Source organism: Oratosquilla oratoria, chromosome 22 (genome assembly GCF_046742065.1).
Source record: "Oratosquilla oratoria isolate Oo_2021 chromosome 22, ASM4674206v1, whole genome shotgun sequence".
Classification (NCBI taxonomy): domain Eukaryota; kingdom Metazoa; phylum Arthropoda; class Malacostraca; order Stomatopoda; family Squillidae; genus Oratosquilla; species Oratosquilla oratoria.
In genome coordinates this window covers 51,715,272-51,734,764 of record NC_134798.1, presented here as the reverse complement: position 1 = coordinate 51,734,764, position 19,493 = coordinate 51,715,272, and the positions used below count along the sequence as shown (strand labels likewise).

The 19,493-nt window shown below is 39.4% G+C and overlaps 1 protein-coding gene across 12 annotated transcripts in view; it reads right to left on the bottom strand.

The window, feature by feature from the left end:
- Window positions 1-4,708, bottom strand: part of loco (regulator of G protein signaling family member locomotion defects) — a 248,221-nt gene extending 243,513 nt beyond the window's left edge. For 7 of the 12 annotated variants that reach the window (XR_012967485.1, XR_012967484.1, XR_012967486.1 and 4 more), the window contains exon 1: window positions 4,524-4,708. The gene's annotated coding sequence lies outside the window, so the exon portion shown is untranslated. The remainder of the gene's footprint in view (window positions 1-4,523) is intronic. The other 5 variants (XM_076206028.1, XM_076206029.1, XM_076206031.1 and 2 more) reach the window with 2 other exon arrangements.
- Between the last annotated feature and the right edge of the window lie 14,785 nt (window positions 4,709-19,493).

Sequence of the window (19,493 nt, the reverse complement as noted above, 5' to 3'; positions counted from 1 at the left end):
TTAATTATAAAGACAGACTTGTGAATTTTTCATATAAAAAACTACAACTTTTATGACTCTCCAAACCCTGAATTACATTTTTAATGTGTCCCTAATAAAGGCATAGCCCTGGCTACATGCCTGAAGTATGATAGGAGAGGAAGATCACAGACAAAAAAAATTGAGATTTTTAAATAGGTTACAAGGTTAATATTGTGATATTGGCAAAGTTCAAAGGGTGATGGACAAAAGTAGACATTAGCAGCCAAATGTAATGAAGTGGATGCAAGTTAAAGTGGAGGAAGGAAATGTGAGGGAGTGGGAGAAGTTCAAGGCTAAATTACTAAAAAATACAACAGAGGAATGCAGTAAGAGAAGGTTGGGGGTGACTGGAAGGAATCGAGTGGTGGCACGAAAATGTGCACATGTTGGGCAACGAAAACACGACTGTTATAGAACATTTAAAATCTTATTATATAACAATAATACAACTCATCTCAGGGAGTACCATGCCGGTTCAAGGGCCACACCTAGCTTCATCTAACTCTTTACTGGGGAGCTGTTTCTTCCAGGTAATGCCAAGCTATCTATTTCTCTGTGGTAGTGGCATCCTTCCACTTAAGGATGGGGGGTAATCCCATCTCAATCCCTTCCATGGTGAATAGTACAACAACTATCCCTGCTGTCATGTTATTTTATTCATCTCTGAGGCACACCTTTCCTATGCAAGGTGTTAAACCTCATTTACACATCACTATTTCTACCTTTGTTTTTTTTCCCACCCAAATATTCTTAAGCTACCTCTCCAGATAGGGACCAAACTTTATATCATAACTAATCTTGTAATGGTTCTCTTTACCCTCAGCATACCACAACACTATCTACATATTTTGTTCTGTCTAATGTCAGAATTGTTTGGATGAAGGAAGACCTTTGGCACCATGTAGGGTTAGTATTAATTCATACACTTATGCACTGAACAATAGTATTTATCAAGTATCCTAATTTTTCTATTTTTTATCTATTATTTTATTTATTTATTTTATTTTATTTATTTTTTTGGTCCCATAACACCCACTGTCGATCAATTACTTTGGAATCACTAATAAAGTTCGATCTCAGCCCATGGGAAAATCAGAGTATTGTGCATCTGTTTAAAGTCACTCTACAGACCTGTAGGGATCATAAAGGTCATTGCACTTGTACAGACATGCAGCCATAAGGAATTCACAGAACATGAACGTGAGGATAACCTAAGTGAGCAACACCTGAATTCTCAGTTGAGCCAAGCAGGCTTTGAATCAATAATCTGCTCAACAGCCTCTAAGTTTCCCAACCGAGTTAATGTGCATCCCCTGGGTCAAACTATCATAATATATTACGTTAATTTTCACACACGTCATATCTCTTCGTCATTCCTTCAAATCTTAAAAGCTATACATAAGCAAACACGAAAATCCTCGGTTCACACCTGGGGCAATTAATTCCGGCAGTGATGCTTCTTTACCGACTGTTCAACCTGATGCCAGATCATTTTACTTGGCCATGGGGAAGATTCCAAGCTGAAGGACTAATGGCAATATCCACCAACTCCAGCACAATGATCTTTACAGATTTTGTTCAGTTTAATGCCACAATGTTTCGGCTATGGAAAAGACCATATACTGCTAGAGGGAGAAAGAGAGGGAGAAAGAGAGAGAGAAAAAAAGAGAGAGATGCTAGAGGGAGAGGGAGAGGGAGAGGGGGAGAGAGAGAGAGAGAGAGAGAGAGAGAGAGAGAGAGAGAGAGAGAGAGAGAGAGAGAGAGAGAGAGAGAGAGAGAGAGAGAGAGAGAGAGAGAGAGAGAGAGAGAGAGAGAGTCTGACAAGAATGATTTCCCCAGGGATTCAGTATACGAAAGGTCTGCCCACTACAACACTAAATATCACAGCATCTTTTTTTTATAATAAGCTCTCTGGGTCCCTGAAGTCTCTAGCCAACTAGTTGGTAATTATATTTCAAATATAAATAAATCAAAATAGATAAAATAAATATAAACAAAAATAGGAAAATAGATACTTGAAATGTGCTATAATTGAGAACTTGAAATTCTATGTGATGCATACAAATTGTGACAGAACAGCACTAACACAAGATGGGGAGGAGCATATGCCAGTAGTCACCACTGCAACCAAAGCTGTTACCTTTGCCCTATGTGCTTGGACCATAAGGGCAGGTAATGGTTGCTGCTGAGAATCGGAAAGAAATGCGGGGCTTGAACCCTCACCCAAGAAGATGCAAGGTACACACACTTCTGACTGCACAACCAGCACACTTTGATAACACAGGTATAAATATATGAAATAGGCCACTACTGAAGATACAAATACACATATATCAAAGGCTTTTTTCCTCTTACAAAGGAGTTAGACAGTCAAAAAGCATAAGTCCACTCCCACCCATTCCAACTCCATTCACACCCCTCCCTCACTCTCATCTTAGCTCCTCCTGGATGACAGGCCATCCCTGCATCTTGCCCACTGCCCTGGGTCAGAAGCAATGCAGCAAGACACAGCACATCCACAGCAAGGGCACTTCATTTAATTGGCAAAACCCCCACTCCCTATGTCCCCTCATGCAGTTATTTATGATGGGGAGAAATCCCTTCGAGCTGCATCATAATATCATTAACACATAACCACTCCCTAATCCCCCAGCCTACGATCACAAAGGTATAATTGAATAAAAAAAAAAGGCCCCCAAGAGAGGGGAAATACAATTCATGTAAACACACATCGCGTGAGGAGTATATATGCACCCCAATTCCATAGCTAAATTACGTATGTGCTGTCCTATAACGCCCTAATTCCCGCATGCCCAAGAATAATGCATACATCCATTAATAACTATAAACTAGGAAAGTTACAGAAACAAATTGGTGCTACTCTGGAAAGCAGTCTACCACAGAAATAACCTAACCTGCCTACTGAGACCTAAGCTGATTTTGTGACCTTTCATGGTTGTTAGTTCAAATCAAGTTAGGTTAAACTAAATTAGTATTTTTGTATGATTATAGTTTTAAGTGTCTCAGTAATGCAGTACATTATAATTGAGGTTAATAGCAAACTGAGGTATAAATATGCTTACAGACCACATGCTAATGTGACTCATAAAATACAATCTAAAGTAAAGCTTCTTCCCTAGAGAGATTGTAGGGCCACCCAAGCTACAAGGAAGACCCTCTAAATTCTACTAAGTAAACTAAGTAAGGACCTGAGGACCACTACTGGTAACTGTGGGATTTCCCTCTAGTGAAACTCAAAGCAACACTTATCATTATCTTGAATTCCTGTGTACAATATACCTAAACAATAAAACTGAAACTGTACAATAGGCTTCTTTGATTGATTGGTCCTACCAAATGAATTTGCTAGGAGTTAAGCATGGAATGATCCCTGTAGACTTATAATAATATATGTGTGTGTGGGTGAGAAGAATACAACCACTTTATCATTTTATATAGTAAAGGAAATTAACAGGGTGGCATACAAGAAAGAACTAGGGACCACCCTCTTTCCAATTTCTCCCATGTGGGGTCAAGTGTAAAGCTTTGACTCAACTACTTCCCTATATAGACTATTAATGCCTTTCGGTACGTATGAACCATCTAAATGCCATTCAGGCTACATATTCTGGGCCTTATACCTAAGAAAAATGGACTATGTACCCAGTAATCCATTCCGCAAAGAAACTTCATCAAACTTAAAGCCATCCAGTTATGTGATAACCTTCATTAACCCTAATTTATCTTCAATTTTCATTCTTGCATACAAAACCATCACATAACGAGACCATTTCCGAGACTCGCACAGATTGCAAGTCATCCACTGCTACAGCTTGTCTTCTACAGTTTTGTGAAAATTGTTTGTTTGCCCTACATTCGAAACAAAATAAAATGAACTAATATATTGTACTTCAACTACCAAGGTATATCTTGTTCAGAAGTACTCAATAACAAGAGCTAACCATAAAGAAGCCAAATAATCATAGAAAAACATGAGAGACGACGAAAAGTACGAAGGATTTCTTGCTGATGAGCATTCAATTCTCTGCTGCCAATCTGAGCGGAGGGAGAGGAGGGGAGTGGAAGAGAATCCCTATATAAACAAAGAGAAAACTGGTTCAAGAGGGCCACCACCAAGTTCGCTGTGATCACTGATCACATACTGCAATATACATCACTGTTTTCCATGAGAAAGAAGATAATAAAGCTTGGAGCGTTGAGGAATGTAGAAAGGTGTACACACTTCTAAGCATCTTGCTCCGACTCCACAGGTGTAAGATTTGATGGACATTAATTCACATAATGAAGTTCAGGCTGAAGAACGAATAGAATTGGTTTAATTAATCCCATTTGGGAGTCTAGGAAATATGGGTAGAAAATATTCTAAAGTGTTATCGCTTTGAGCTGTCAAATAAGATGGCATTTCTTTTCTCCCAGTGAAAAAGCCTCGGGCAAACCGCTGCTCAATTCACCTGAGCAGAAGACAACAAGAATGTGCTTACCTTTAAATTTTCCTCTCTTACATCGCCTTTCCTTTATCTCTCCTCCACGCGATCCACAGGCATCTTAAAAAATTATACCCAAATCTCGTCAGTCACATCACAGTATAAGTTTAATTATCACACCACTTTTAAAAGAGAAAGGCAGTCACCCACTCTCACACCCTCAAACAGTGACCGTACTGCCATCTTGTGGAGATGGGACATACTTGTCGTACGTTACAACCGTTCCGCAACACAGTCAAAATAGCCAACTATCTGTCCCGCAACAATACAAGTTAATACAGTGAAAACTAAACTTGCCAGTGAGCAAAAAATGCGATGTCACATTCCTCAGGACATTTAAACCTTGGGTGGAAGCGTAAACATTTACGTGTAAACATAACACAAAATAAGATGAAGAAAAATAACTTCCTTCAGAAATATACGGAATAGGGAAGGAATTTGTAGGAAATGTTAAACAACGTACGATATGCATATATCATACAATTAAATCCAATATATGTACTCGACCTAGCTGATGTGGTTCCAGTAATGACACTAACAATTGTATTCATACTTAAGTATACTATCACAAGCATCCAAGTGAGCCAAAAAAATATGTACAAAAAATAAAATTCAAAGCACACTGGGGCCTGGGCCCAACCAGTGTTTACCTTTAAATTCCACGACCGCTGTTTGCGTGAATTAATTGCGCAGACAATAATATGAGCCTAATTTGGTGCGTGTATTGAATGCTAAAAAGCACACACCACTGATAATACATACGCTTCTTTAAGAAAAAACAGTTGATGAATAAAAAATGTGCATCCGATATTCAATGAAATTAACGAAATTTTATCGACTAGTATCAGGTAGGCTATTGGACCAGTATTCATACAATCAGTCCTCATTCAACAAGAGCATAGGTAGGATCACTGTCCTCTAGAATTGGTAGTAACGGAGGCAGTTTGGTGTTAGGATGTAGGAAAGATTGAGTTCATGAACAGGACACAGTCTAATCTTTCTATTTTCAGGAAGGATTTGCCTATGATATTGATTAATTATTATGGTTAGGAGGATTTGTATCAACTGCCGACTCTGAATGAAAATTATCTCCACATTGCGTTTCGTATTTATTCCATCTCATTTAATTCAATTTGCTACATTGCCTTGTTTTTTTATATTCATTTATTTTTATTTGTCTATTATCTATTCATACATTCACTTTTGCAGACGTACACACGACCGAACTGAAGGCACAGACAAAAATAAAACTAAGTACGATAAATGGGGAAAAAAGAGACGATAGCCTACGAATTTTGCTCTTTCTCTGTATACTATAACAAGGTAAATTCACATATTAAAAAAAAGGCAATGAAACGATTACACACTCATATATCAAAAGGGCTTACCCATTCGTGGGTAGTCAAGTCCCTACTTGTTATTTCATGTTACATAAGAACAGAGGAGACCTTAAGACCTACACTAGGCAGTTCGATGTTCATTAAGATGGTTAAAGAAAATGGAGAAAAGTGGGAGATAAGCCAGTTGTTGTTTGCTGACGACACTGCGCTTGTAGCAGGATTAGTGGAGGGATTGAGGAAGTTGGTGGCAGAGTTTGGGAAGGTGTGTGAAAGAAGGAAGTTGAAGATAAATGTGGGTAAAAGTAAGGTGATGAGATGTACAAGGGGAGAGAGTGGCAGGAGGCTGGAAGTGAGTATTAAGGGAGAGAGACTGGAGGAAGTGGATAGTTTTAGATACTTGGGTGCGAATGTGGCAGGAAAGGGAGGAGTGGGGGTGGAGGTAGAATGTAGATTGAGAGTAGCAAGTAAATACCTTGGGGGATTAAAAAGTGTAATGAGAAATGAACATTTGGGAATGGATGCTAAGAGGAGATTGTATGAAGGAGTGATTGTGCCGACAGCTGAACCCTGTTTACCCCCACCGATTCATTACATGGCGACCCAGGGGCGTCCGCAAATGAAAGATGTTATACGTATATGGTTAATGGTATAGGGATATATCAAGATTCTTTAAATTGGCCGCTTATGTTTACATTATCTATGAGTTACATTTTAACCATCACTAATCGTACACTGATATAATATAACTAAAAAAAAGCAAAAACAAAAATGTAGTGATGACTACCATCTTGGATTTCTTGAGGGGGGAGAACAACCATTCCCCCCCCTTGGTCCCCTCCCCCATGTGGGGACCCTCCACCTTCATCCACTCTCCATTCGCAACCTATTGTCTTCTCACTTTCCTGATCGACAGACATTCCCCTTATTATACCCAAGGCCCACTTCAACCCATCTATCCTACTCTCGGTCTCCCCTCAAGTTCTCTCTCTCTTTCTCTCTCTCTCTTTCTCTCTCTCTCTCTCTCTCTCTCTCTCTCTCTCTCTCTCTCTCTCTCTCTCTCTCTCTCTCTCTCTCTCTCTCTCTCTCTGCCCCTCAAGTTTCCTCTATCTGCCTTCCACATTTTTTTTATCACAACTTTATCTGCCAACACTGTCGAAATCTGGTACTTAGCTGTGTCCAGTAGTGTCTACGTGTTCCGGTCTTAGTTTCAAGTTAGTTTCTTATTTGTTTTATTTAATATTATTTATATTATTATAATTGTTATGTATTTTTCTTTTATTTATTTATCATTGTTGTAGTTTTACCGCATCCGACCACAATGGAAATAAGCTTACATTCTTTTTTGTTATCCTCGGCACTCGTAATTGTTATTTCTGCACTTCATGTATATTGATTCAATGCCAAATAAACTTATTATTATTATTATTATCATTATTATTATTATTATTATTATTATTATTATTATTATTATTATTATTATTATTATTATTATTATTATTATTATTATTATTATTATTATTATTATTATTATTATTATTATTATTATTATTATTATTATTATTATTATTATAGGGTGGGTGGGAGGGGTGTGGAGTGTATTTAGGGATGAAATGGGTGGGAGTGTTTTTATGCCTTTCCCTTTTTGGCTACCTCCCTTGGAAGGGGGAAAAAGCCTTGGTATATGTATGTATGTATGTTATTATTATTATTATTACTATTATTATTATTATTATTATTATTATTATTATTATTATTATTATTATTATTATTACTATTATTATTATTATTATTATTATTATTATTATTATTATTATTATTATTATTATTACTATTATCATTATTATTATTATAATTATTATTATTATTATCATTATCATTATTATCATTATTGTTGTTGTTGTTGTTGTTATTATTATCATTAGTAGTAGTAGTAGTAGTTGTAATAGTAGTAATAGTAGTAGTAGTTATGGACCAGAAGGTCTCCTGTAGTAGTAGTAGGAGTAGTAGTAGTAGTTATGGACCAGAGGGTCTCCTATCTGCGTGCTTCTCGTTTGTAATCCTTTGCAACTGTGACCCAAATCACGTTTGGCTCCTTCTCCACTTTTCACAACAACCGATCCTTTAGAGACTCCTCCCTGACTTCCGGTTTCAGCTTCGTAAACTGATCACCTGCGTCCACGTGGCGGTCCGACTGGACGGACGGTGGGAAGAATCGTCTCCCCACTGCTTGTCTTCATATCACATCAACATCCTTACCTTCATCTGGAGGTGCGCCCCCGAGGGGATGGCATTCGGTCTCCGGGCTGGGACAAATATTTCTCTCTCTCTCTCTCTCTCTCTCTCTCTCTCTCTCTCTCTCTCTCTCTCTCTCTCTCTCTCTCTCTCTCTCTCTCTCTCTCTCTCTCTCTCTCTCTCTCTCTCTCTCTCTCCCCTCCACGCGTCTCTCCCTGTGTGATTCACCATTGTCTTGGATCACGTGTTGGACTCGTGATCGACAACTATTTCCCTTCCAGAAGAGAGTTCAGAGTTCATATATGACCGATCTATGGGTAATGCTGTGACCTTACACGCACACACACACAACTCCCAGCCCACGAGAGTTGGAGTAACGACTCACAGCGCAGCGATACTGAAATTATTCCATCCCTGGGTGGGATTCGAACCTGGACCGCCGTAGTGGCGGCTGGGAACTCTAACCACTGCGCTATCGAGTTGTGTGTGTGTGCGCGTGTGCCTTTGGAGCACGTGCTGGACTCGTGATCGACAGCTATTTCCCTCCCAGAAGAGACCTCATAGCTCGTATGACCGATCTTTGGGTAATGCTTTGACCTTACACGCACCGCCCCCCCAACTCCCCGCCCACGAGAGTTGAAGTAACTACTCGAAGCGTAGCGATACTGAAATCATTTTCAGCCCTGGCTAGGATTCGAACCTGGACCGCCGTATTGACAGTCTGGGACTCTATCAACTGCGCCACCGAGTCGTGTGTGTGCAGGTGTGTGCGTGTGTGTGTTTCATCATGGTCTTGGATCACGTGTTAGTCTCGTGATCGATAGCTATTACCCTCCAAGATGAGAGCTCAAAGCTCATAGATTGCTTGATCTGTGGGTAATACAACCTTACACATATACATTCCAACTTGTTTGTGTGTGCGTGTGTGTGTGTGTGTGTGTGTGCATGGTGTTTTGTGTGTGTGTGTGTATTTACCTAGTTGTACCTAGTTGTATTTTACGGGAAGGGGAGCTATGCTCGTGAGGTCCCGTCTTCATATCTCATTTTATCTAAACTATTTTTAAATTCATGTATTGTTTTTGCACACACCACTTTCTCATCTAACTTGTTCCAACTGTCTATTGCTCTGTGAGGAAAGCTGTTCTTTTTCAAATCTCTTCTATAGTTGTCTTTTTTTATTTTCTTTCCGTGTCCTCTTGTATTTCTGTCATCCCATTTTATCAGATTCTCTCTATCAGTAATTTCTATGCCTTTCATGATTCTGTAAATAGCTATCAAATCTCCTCTCTCTCTTCTTTGCTCTAGTGTCTGTAGTTCAAGTTTTTGTAGTCTCTCTTCATATGATAGTTTTGAGAGTGTTGGTGCCAGTTTAGTAATTGCTCTTTGTATTCTTTCAAGTTTTTTTATACATTTTTTTGTACTTGGTGACCATATCGTTGCTGCATATTCCAATCTTGGTCTTATCAGGGTGACTAGGATTTTCCTCACCATTTCTTCATCCAGGTATGTAAATGCCACTTTGATTGTTCTTATTAAATTATAAGTTTCTCCAAAAATCTTATTTATATGTTTCTCAGGTGACATATTATTCATAACAATGACTCCCAGGTCCCTCTCATTTTCTACTCTTTTTATTCCTTCTTCTCCCAAATTATATGATCCTGTTATTCTGTTTTTGCTTTTTCCAAATTCCATTATACTACACTTTTTTGTATTGAACTCCATCTCCCACTTCCTACTCCATTCTTGTACTTTATTTAGATCTCTCTGTAGTGATTCACAATCTTCTTCAGTTTTCACTCTTTTCAGTAATTTTGCATCATCTGCAAAGAAGCTCATATAGCTTTCAATTCCTTCATCCATATCATTAATATATATAGCAAACATTATTGGGGCCAGAACTGTTCCCTGCGGGACACCGCTTATTACTTCATTCCATTTTGAGTGCTGATCTCTTATCACTACTCGCATTTTTCTTTCTTGCAAAAAGTCTTCCATCCAATTTAGCAATTTACCTTGTATTCCTCCTTCATATTCTAATTTCTTAAGCAACTTCTTATGTGGTACTTTGTCAAAAGCTTTTTTTAGGTCTAGAAATGCACAATCAGCCCATCCATCTCTTTCTTGTATTATATCTATTAGCCTTGAATAGAAACATATTAAATTGGTGACGCATGATCGTCCTTGTCTGAATCCAAATTGCCTTGGATTTAGTACGTTGTTTTTTTCCAAGTATTTTACCCATCTACTTTTGATAATTCTTTCACATATTTTTGCTATTGTACTTGTTAGAGAGACTGGTCTATAGTTGGTAGGTTCTTCTTTATTTCCTCCTTTATATATAGGTACTATATTTGCTTTTTTCCAATCTTCTGGAACTTTTCCTTCTTTTAAGGAACTGCTTATTATGCTATGTATTTTGTCTGCCAGTTCATTCCTACATTCTTTCAGAATCCAGTTTGCTATTTCATCTGGCCCATGCGATTTTCTGACATCAAAATTACCCAAGTGTGTCAATATTTCATTCTTCGTTACTTCTATTTCTTCCATAGGGGGGACTTTTTCCTTCCACTCAATCTCTTCAGGTTGTATATTTTCCCTTGTAAACACTGATTTAAAATGTTTGTTCATAATTTCTGCCATTTCCATTTCCTCAGTGTATTCAACTCCCCCTTGTCTTAATTTCTCCAAGTCTTGTTTGTTTTTCAGTTTATTGTTTACAAATCTGTAGAATAGTTTTGGTTGATCTTTACACTTTTCTATAACATCTTTTTCATATTTTCTTTTTTCCTCTCTGCACTTTTGTACATATTCATTTCTATAACCAGTATATATTTTCCATTTTTCAGGTCTTCTGTCTTTTTTCCATCCGGTCCAGGCTTTGTCTCTTTTGTCTTTTAACTCCCTACAACTTTTGTTGTACCAGCATTTTACATATTCTTTTTCTTGTTTTTGTCTTGGGACATACTTTTCCACTCCTTCTTTGTAAATTTTTGTCAAAATATTCCATTTCTCTTCCACTGATGTTTCTTCTTTGTATATTTCTTCCCAGTTTTCTTGTTGGAAGAATTCTCTTATTTTATCAAAGTTTGTTTTTTCATACATCATTCTTCCTTTTCTATATTGTTCATTTCTTTTCATATATTTTTCTTCATTAAGTTCCAGTTCAATCAATATGTGGTCACTTTTACCTATTGGTGTTTTATATTCAATCTTGTCCACTATTCTAGGTTCAGATGTAATTATTAAGTCTAGCCTCGATGGTTCTTCTTCATTTCTATACCTAGTGTTCTCTTGTATCCATTGTGTCATTGAATGGTCAGTAATCATCTCAAGTAGAGCATTTCCCCATGAGTCATCACCACTCTTTACTGTCATTTCTTCCCAGCAGATTTCTTTGCAATTAAAGTCGCCCATCATAACTATTCTTCCTCCGTCTTCCATTATTTTAGTTAATGCTATCTTTGTGTCCTCTAACATACTTTTATGTTCATTCTCCTCCCATGAGGCTGTTTTCGGAGGCACATAGTTGATCACAAATTTTCTGCTCTTCTTATCTCGGTCTTCCACTTCTATCATAATCATCTCTACTGTATTCTTTCCATATATGACACCTTTCACGTTTATATCCTTCTTTGTCAGGAACATAACTCCACCCCCTTGTTTTTTCTCTCTGTTTCTAATCCAATAATTGTATGTATCATGTCCTACACTGTTGGGTGGTAGTGGGCCTTTTAATTTTGTTTCTACAATTCCCATTATGTCCGGTTCTTTTTCTTTCAAATAATCATTCAGTTCATTCAATCCTGTTATCAATCCATCTATATTTGTGTAAGACACTCTTAGTTTTCTGCCACTTCCATTGTGTTCTCTGTTTCCCTTATGTTTTTCTTTAGTATGTCGAACTGCTTTATTTTCATGTTCACTACTCTCCAATAGAATCTCTCTTTCTCTGACTCCGTTCTTTCCTCGTTTTTTGCCTTAGCTTCAATTCTTTTCTGCTTTTCTGCCTCTCTTTCCTCCTTATTCATTTCTCTTTTTATCCATACCTTTTTATATTGATCATTTGTTGCTAGTTTCCCTGTCTTGGATAGAATTTTCTCTGCCGTTGTTTGTGACCTGAATTTAATCTTAATTGGTCTGGTCTTATCTGTACTATATTTTCCGAGTCTGAATTTTTCCTCAATTTCCTTTATAATTTCTGGTTCATCTTCCTGGACTAATTTTAATAAACTGCTTACCCTTTCATTTTCCTCCTTGATTCTTGCGGTTCTATCTGGGTTATGTTTCTCTTCCATTCCTAATATAATTATACATTTCTTTTTGTCAGCTAATTCTCTTACTATATTCTCCTTCTGTCTCATCACTTTAATAACTGAGTCTTCATTATGTTCTTTCAATTGCTGTTTGACTATGTCAGTGAATGAAACCTTATTCCCTTCTTGAGTTATTCTCCAATTTTTAGCTTCTGTAGCTATTTTCTCACTGTTTTCATTACTATTCTTCTTCAATTTCTCATTCTCCTCCTTTACATTTCCTAACTGTCTTTTTAGGTCCTCTACTTCTTCAGTTAAGTTTCTGTTAGCCTTCTCTAGTTGTTCCAATCTTTCAATTCTTTGGAGAATGGAGCCTACATTACCTAACTTACGTTCCAAGTCCTCGATCACCTTATCAACTCTCTCCTCTAGTCTTATCAGTCTGGGGGGGGTTGTGTCCCCCCCACCCTCTTTAAATCCCTGGAACATATTCTCGTCACTTTCTACTGTATTTCTCCTCTCTATACTTCTAATCTTTACATTTTTATTTGCCATTTCGTCATCCGGTGGTCGTTTCATGTTGACCTTCCGCCCGTCTGCCTGGGCCAAGTCCTCCACATCCTCATTACCTTCCATTTCCCCAGTAATCCCTCCCCCTCTCCTCTTTCCTTACTTTCCCACTACCTCACGAGCAATTCCCCCCCCCCTGCAAATACAAAAAGGCACTTCTCTTTGCGTTGGTATCCTCAATCTGCACTTTTCTTCAGAGCGTTCGTCAAGCCGTCCGTTCGTTGAAAGTGTGTGTGTGTGTGTGTGTGTGTGTGTGTGTGTGTGTGTGTGTGCGCGCGTGTGCGTGTGTAAACGGCAGGCACATAAAAAACAACAAATAACAGCAACAACAACAAACGAAACAACAACAGCTAACTACTACGACTACTAGTCTGACTACCACTTACTACCACTAACTACAACCAACTACTATTGCTACTAGGAATAAAACATTAGCACCTGGAATAAAGCTAACAGAACATTAGGTTTCATCGCTAGGACGGTTACGAATGGTAGTGCAGAGGTCTAACTATCTAGCGTTAGTTAGACCCATCCTTGACTATGCGGTACAGTTTTGGTCTCCGTTCTATAGAATGGAGACCAATTCACTAGAATCAGGACAGAGAAGAATGACCAAAATGATACATGGGCTTAGAAATTTACCTTACAAAGAGAGGCTTAGGCACCTTAACTTACACTCTCTGGAAAGACGCAGAGTGCGGGTTGATCTAATAGAGGTGTCCAAGTGGATCAAAGGCTTTGACAAGGGTGACGCAAACAAGGTCATCATATTAAGACAATAGACCAGGACTCGAAGTAATGGATTTAGATTGGACAAATTTAGATTTAAGAAGGAAATAGGCAAAAACTGCTTTATTAATAGGGTGGTCAACGAATGGAATAGACTTAGTAACCATGCAGAGAACGCTGAAACTATCAGTTGTTTAAAGAAACGATTAGATAACTTTATGGATGGGGATGACAGGTGGTAAAGAACATGGAACTGCCTAGTGTAGGCCTTATGGTCTCTTGCAGTCTTCTTCGTTCTTATGGTCTTATGTACCACGGTGACGACGGCTACCACCACTACTAATGCCACCACCGCATCAAAGTGACCATCTCGGCTGCAGACTTCTCGTGTCCGCTCGAGTCGTCTTGGTGGGTCAGATCCAGAGGCGACTGGGGGCAGAATTACGAAGGAGCGCGCTTTCCCGGCTAACCAACGCCGTTGAGTCTTGGAGTCCGGTAGACTCCGTCGTCGAAGAGGACGACATCGAAGAAGAAGACATCGGAAGCGCCCTTAGATGGGCGAGGGCGTTTCCAGCCGAGGCAGCGGGTGGGGAATGGGCATCCCCCCGCCTAAGTCCTCAAGGACTTCTTTCTTCTGACGAGCGCAGGACCTCCTCCAAGTCTGAGGACGTGACTGGAGGGGTCCCTTTAGGATGAGGATTACGAACAGATTCTCCAGAACGTTCGAAGAGGAATTTCTATCTCTTTCTGTCTGCCTTTCTCTCCATGCCTGTCTTTCTCTCTCGCTCGCTCTCTCACTCTATCTCTAACTCTCACTCCGTCTCTGTCTTTCTTTCTCTCTTTCTCTCTCGTCTGACAGCCCGTAGCCGGCGCGGAGTCTGGACGACGCTTCTCTTCGTCTTCTTTCTCTCTTTCTTCTTTCTTTCCCCGGAGAGCGGCTGGAGATTCGTACACATCCTCAGGAACGGGTCACGAAACTGGGCAATTTCGGGCTCGAAGAAGACATACACAAGGGCTTTGATATAGCAAAATGGGCTCTTTGATCAGAAAACGGGCTATTATCTTCATATGGGCTTCAAAACTGGATTCATTCGGGCTCAAGGAAGACAAGTTTAAGAAGGGCTTTTGTTTCGTAAAATGGGCTCTTCCCCACGAAAATGGGCTTTTACTGTCCATCGTCAACTGTGCTTCGGACCTGGGCTAATTCCGACACAAAGACTATATGCGAGGGCTTATTTTTGATCAAATGGGCTCTTTCCTCAGAAAATGGGCTTTATATCATGAAATGGGTTATACATCATGAAATGGGCTTTACATCATGAAATGGGCTTTACATCATGAAATGGGCTCTTTCTTAAAAAAATGGACTTTCTTCAGAAAGTGGGCTCTTTCTTTAAAAAATGTGCTTTCTTCAGAAATGTGCTTTCTTCAAAAAATGTGCTTTCTTCAGAAAATGTGCTTTCTTCAGAAAATGGGCTTTCTTCAGAAAATGGGCTTTCTTCAGAAAATGGGCTATTATTACATGAAATGGGCTCTGAATTGAGGGCTATTGAAAGAGCCAATTGATCTGGTCGATGCAGTGGCATCCCCTCAGCTGAATGAAATCGTATGAAGCTATTGTTATGTGTGTTCATTCTTGCCTTCCCTTGGAATCCATTTTTATTCATTTATATCAAGACATATACAAGTCCCGAAGAACGTCAATGCTTCCATGATCAAATCCGAATTCTCTGTATTTATTATATTACCGTCTCTCAGTCTTTAAAAGTTAAGACATCGATTCTTCCATGACTAATTCTGAAGTCTCTGTTTTTTATCATAAGTATTTTATATTCCAAATGTTAAGACATACTATTCCCGAAGAGCGACAATTCTCCCACAATCAATTTTGAATTATCTGTAGTTATCATAATATCGTCTTACGTGCTTGGAATGTTTAGGCAATTCTTCACGACACCCCCAGAAATGAAATGAACTAAATCACTTTGTTTTATCCCTTTTTACGAAATAGTTCGGTCATGTCGGTGCACAAGGTAGGATAGGTGTCTTTCTTCATGCACAAAACGATTTTTGTTGTTGTCATCGCGTAGCAACCAGAGTACATGGCGTCGTCGTTGTTTGTGCAGGATATTCAAAGTCACTTGTGCTCCCTGTCTTGCCGTACGGCTGTGAAACTTGGACACTGAATGTTGACTTGAAGAGGCCTCTCGATGTCTTTGGTACTAAGTGCCTTCGGAGGAACATGGGCCATCGCTGGAGTGACTTCGTATGAAACCAGAAGCTGTGCTATGAGACTCACTCTAGGCCAGTTACCTTCAGCATAACCCGTGAACGTCAGCTCCGGCTCTATGGACATCACGTGTCACATTTCCCTGATGTTGATCCTATTCAGCGTTGTCTCCACAAGAGACAACACTCGATGGAGGAGACGAAGAAGGGGAGAGACGCCCACTGAGTTCATGTTAGGACAAGTTGGTCGAACCTGCCAAGAGTTGTTTGGAGTTGTGGGAAGGGAGGGCGTCTGCATGGGAGATTGACCCTCGGAGAGACCGTGGAGGGGACTGGCGCCGGAGTGTGGGTGAAGCATGATGATGATGATGATGATGATGATGATGATGATGATGATGATGATGATGATGATGATGATGATGATGATGATGATGATGATGATGATGATGTTGAAGATGGTGATGATGATGATGATGATGATGATGATGATGATGATGATGATGATGATGATGATGATGATGATGATGATGATGATGAAAATGACGGTGATGACGATGGCGATGGCGATGACGATGATGATGCTGATGATGATGAAGATGACGACGACGACGACGACGATGATGATGGTGACAACGATGATGATGATGATGTAGTGATGAATATAATTAAATTGGGAGGAGTAATATAACAATAACGGTTCCAGTGTGTATGTGTGTGTGTGTGTGTGTGTGTGTGTGTGTGTGTGTGTGTGTGTGTGTGTGCGCGTGTGTGTATTTACCCATTTTTATTTAAAGGAAAGGAGCAATGCTCGTTAGGTCCCATCTCCTATTCTCTAGTGTGTTTGTGTGTGTGCGCGTGATCAACCATGGTCTTGGATCACATGTTGGACTCGTGATCGACAGCTATTTCCCTCCCGGAAATGAGCTCAGAGCTCGTATATGACCGATCTATGGGTAATGCTGTGACCTTACACACACACACACACACACACACACACACACACACACACACACACACACACACACACACACACACACACACACACACACACACACACACACACACAACTCCCAGCCTACAAGAGTTGGAGTAACGACTCGCAGCGCAGCGATACTGAAATTATTTCAGCTCTGGGCGAGATTCGAACCCGGACCGCCGTAGTGTGTGTGTGTGTGTGTGTGTGTGTGTGTGTGTGTGTGTGTGTGTGTGTGTGTGTGTGTGTGTGTGTGTGTGTGTGTGTGTGTGTGTGTGTGTGTGTGTGTGTGTGTGTGTGTGTGTGTGTGTGTGTGTGTGTATGTGTGTGTGTGTGTGTGTGTGTGTGTGTGTATGTGTGTGTGAATTCACCATGGTCTTGGATCACGTGTTAGACTTGTGATCGACAACTGATATTATCTCGAACGAGAGCCTCATAATTTGTATGGTGTGATCCAAGGGCGATACTGTGACCTTACACTCCTCCCCACACGCACAACGCACACACACACACACACACACACACACACACACACACACACACACACACACACACACACACACACACACACACACACACACACACACACACACACACACACACACACACACTTCAACGAACGGACGGCATAGAGGACGTTCTGAAGAAAAGTGAAGTTTCGTGGATCCCAAAGCAAAGGAAGTGCCTATTGTATTTACAGGGTGGGGGGAAATTGCTCGTGGGGTAGTGGGAAAGTAGGGAAAGAAGAGAAGGGGAGGGATTGCTGAGGGAAATGGAAGGAAATGAGGAAGGAGAAGACTTGGCCCAGGCAGACAAACGAAATGTAAACACCAAAAAACGGCCCCCCCCCGACCAACTGAGTGACGACGAAATGTCTAATAAAAATGTAAAGATTAGAAGTATAGATAAGAGCAATACAGTAGAAAGTGATGAGAATATTTTCCAGGGATTTAAAGAGGGTGGGGGGGACACCCCCCCCCCCCGACTGACAAGACTAGAAGAGAAGTTCGATAAGATGATCGAGGACTGGGAGCGTAGGTTCGGTCATGTTAACAACATTGTACAGAGGGTTGAAAAATTGGAAGAACTAAAGAAGGAGAACAAAAACTTAACTAAGGAAATAGAAGACCTAAAAAGACAGTTAAAAGAAGTAAAAAAGGAGAATGAAGAGTTAAAGATGAATAATAAAGAAAACAGAGAGGGATGGAAGACAATTCAAGAAAACAGTAAAGTAGCATTTACTGACATAATCAAACAGCAAATGAGAGAACAAACTGAAGACTCAGTTATTAAAGTGATGAGACAGAAGGAGAATATAGTAAGAGACTTAGCTGATAAAAAGAAATGTATAATTATATTAGGAATGGAAGAGAAACATAACCCAGATAGAACCTCAAGAACCAATGAGGAAAATGAAAAAGTAAGCAGTTTACTAAAATTAGTTCAGGAAGATGAACCAGAAATTATGAAGGAAATTGAGGAAAAATTCAGGCTCGGAAAGTATAGTACCGATAAGACCAGACCAATTAAGATTAAATTCAGGTCACAAACGACGGCAGAGAATATCTTATCCAAAACAGGGAAACTAGCAACAAGTGAACAATATAAAAAGGTATGGATAAAGAGGGAAATGAATAAAGAGGAAAGAGAGGAAGAAAAACAGAAAAGACTTGAAGCTAAGAAAAAAAAACGAGAGCAGAACGGAGTCAGAAAAAGAGAGATTCTATTGGAGAGTAGTGAATATGAAACTAAGGCGGTTCGACATACAAGAGAAAAACAAAAGGGAAACAGAGAACACAATGGAAGTGACAGAAAACTAAGAGTGTCTTACACAAATATAGATGGATTAATAACAGGATTGAATGAGCTGAATGATTATTTGAAAGAAAAAGAACCGGACATAATGGGAATTGTAGAAACAAAATTAAAAGGCCCACTACCACCCAACAGTGTGGGACATGATGCATATAATTATTGGATTAAAAACAGAGAGAAAAAGCAAGGGGGTGGAGTTATGTTCCTGACTAAGAAGGATATAAACGTGAGGGGTGTCATATATGGAAAGAATACAGTAGAGATGATTATGATAGAAGTGGAAGACAGAGATAAGAAGAGCAGAAAATTTGTGATAAATTATGTGCCTCCGAAAACAGCCTCATGGGAGGAGAGTGAACATAAAAGTATGTTAGAGGACACAAAGATAACATTAAATAAAATAATGGAAGATGGAGGAAGAATAGTTATGATGGGCGACTTTAATTGCAAAGAAATCTGCTGGGAAGAAATGACAGTAAAGGGTGGAGACGGCTCATGGGGAAATGCTCTACTTGAGATGATTACTGACCATACAATGACACAATGGATACAGGAGAACACTAGGTATAGAAATGAAGAAGAACCGTCGAGACTAGACTTAATAATTACATCTGAACCTAGAATAGTGGATAAGATTGAATATAAAACACCAATAAGTAAAAGTGACCACATATTGATTGAACTGGAACTTAATGAAGAAAAATATAGGAAAAGAAATGAACAATATAGAAAAGGAAGAATGATGTATGAAAAAACAAACTTTGATAAAATAAGAGAATTCTTTCAACAAGAAAACTGGGAAGAAATATACAAAGAAGAAACA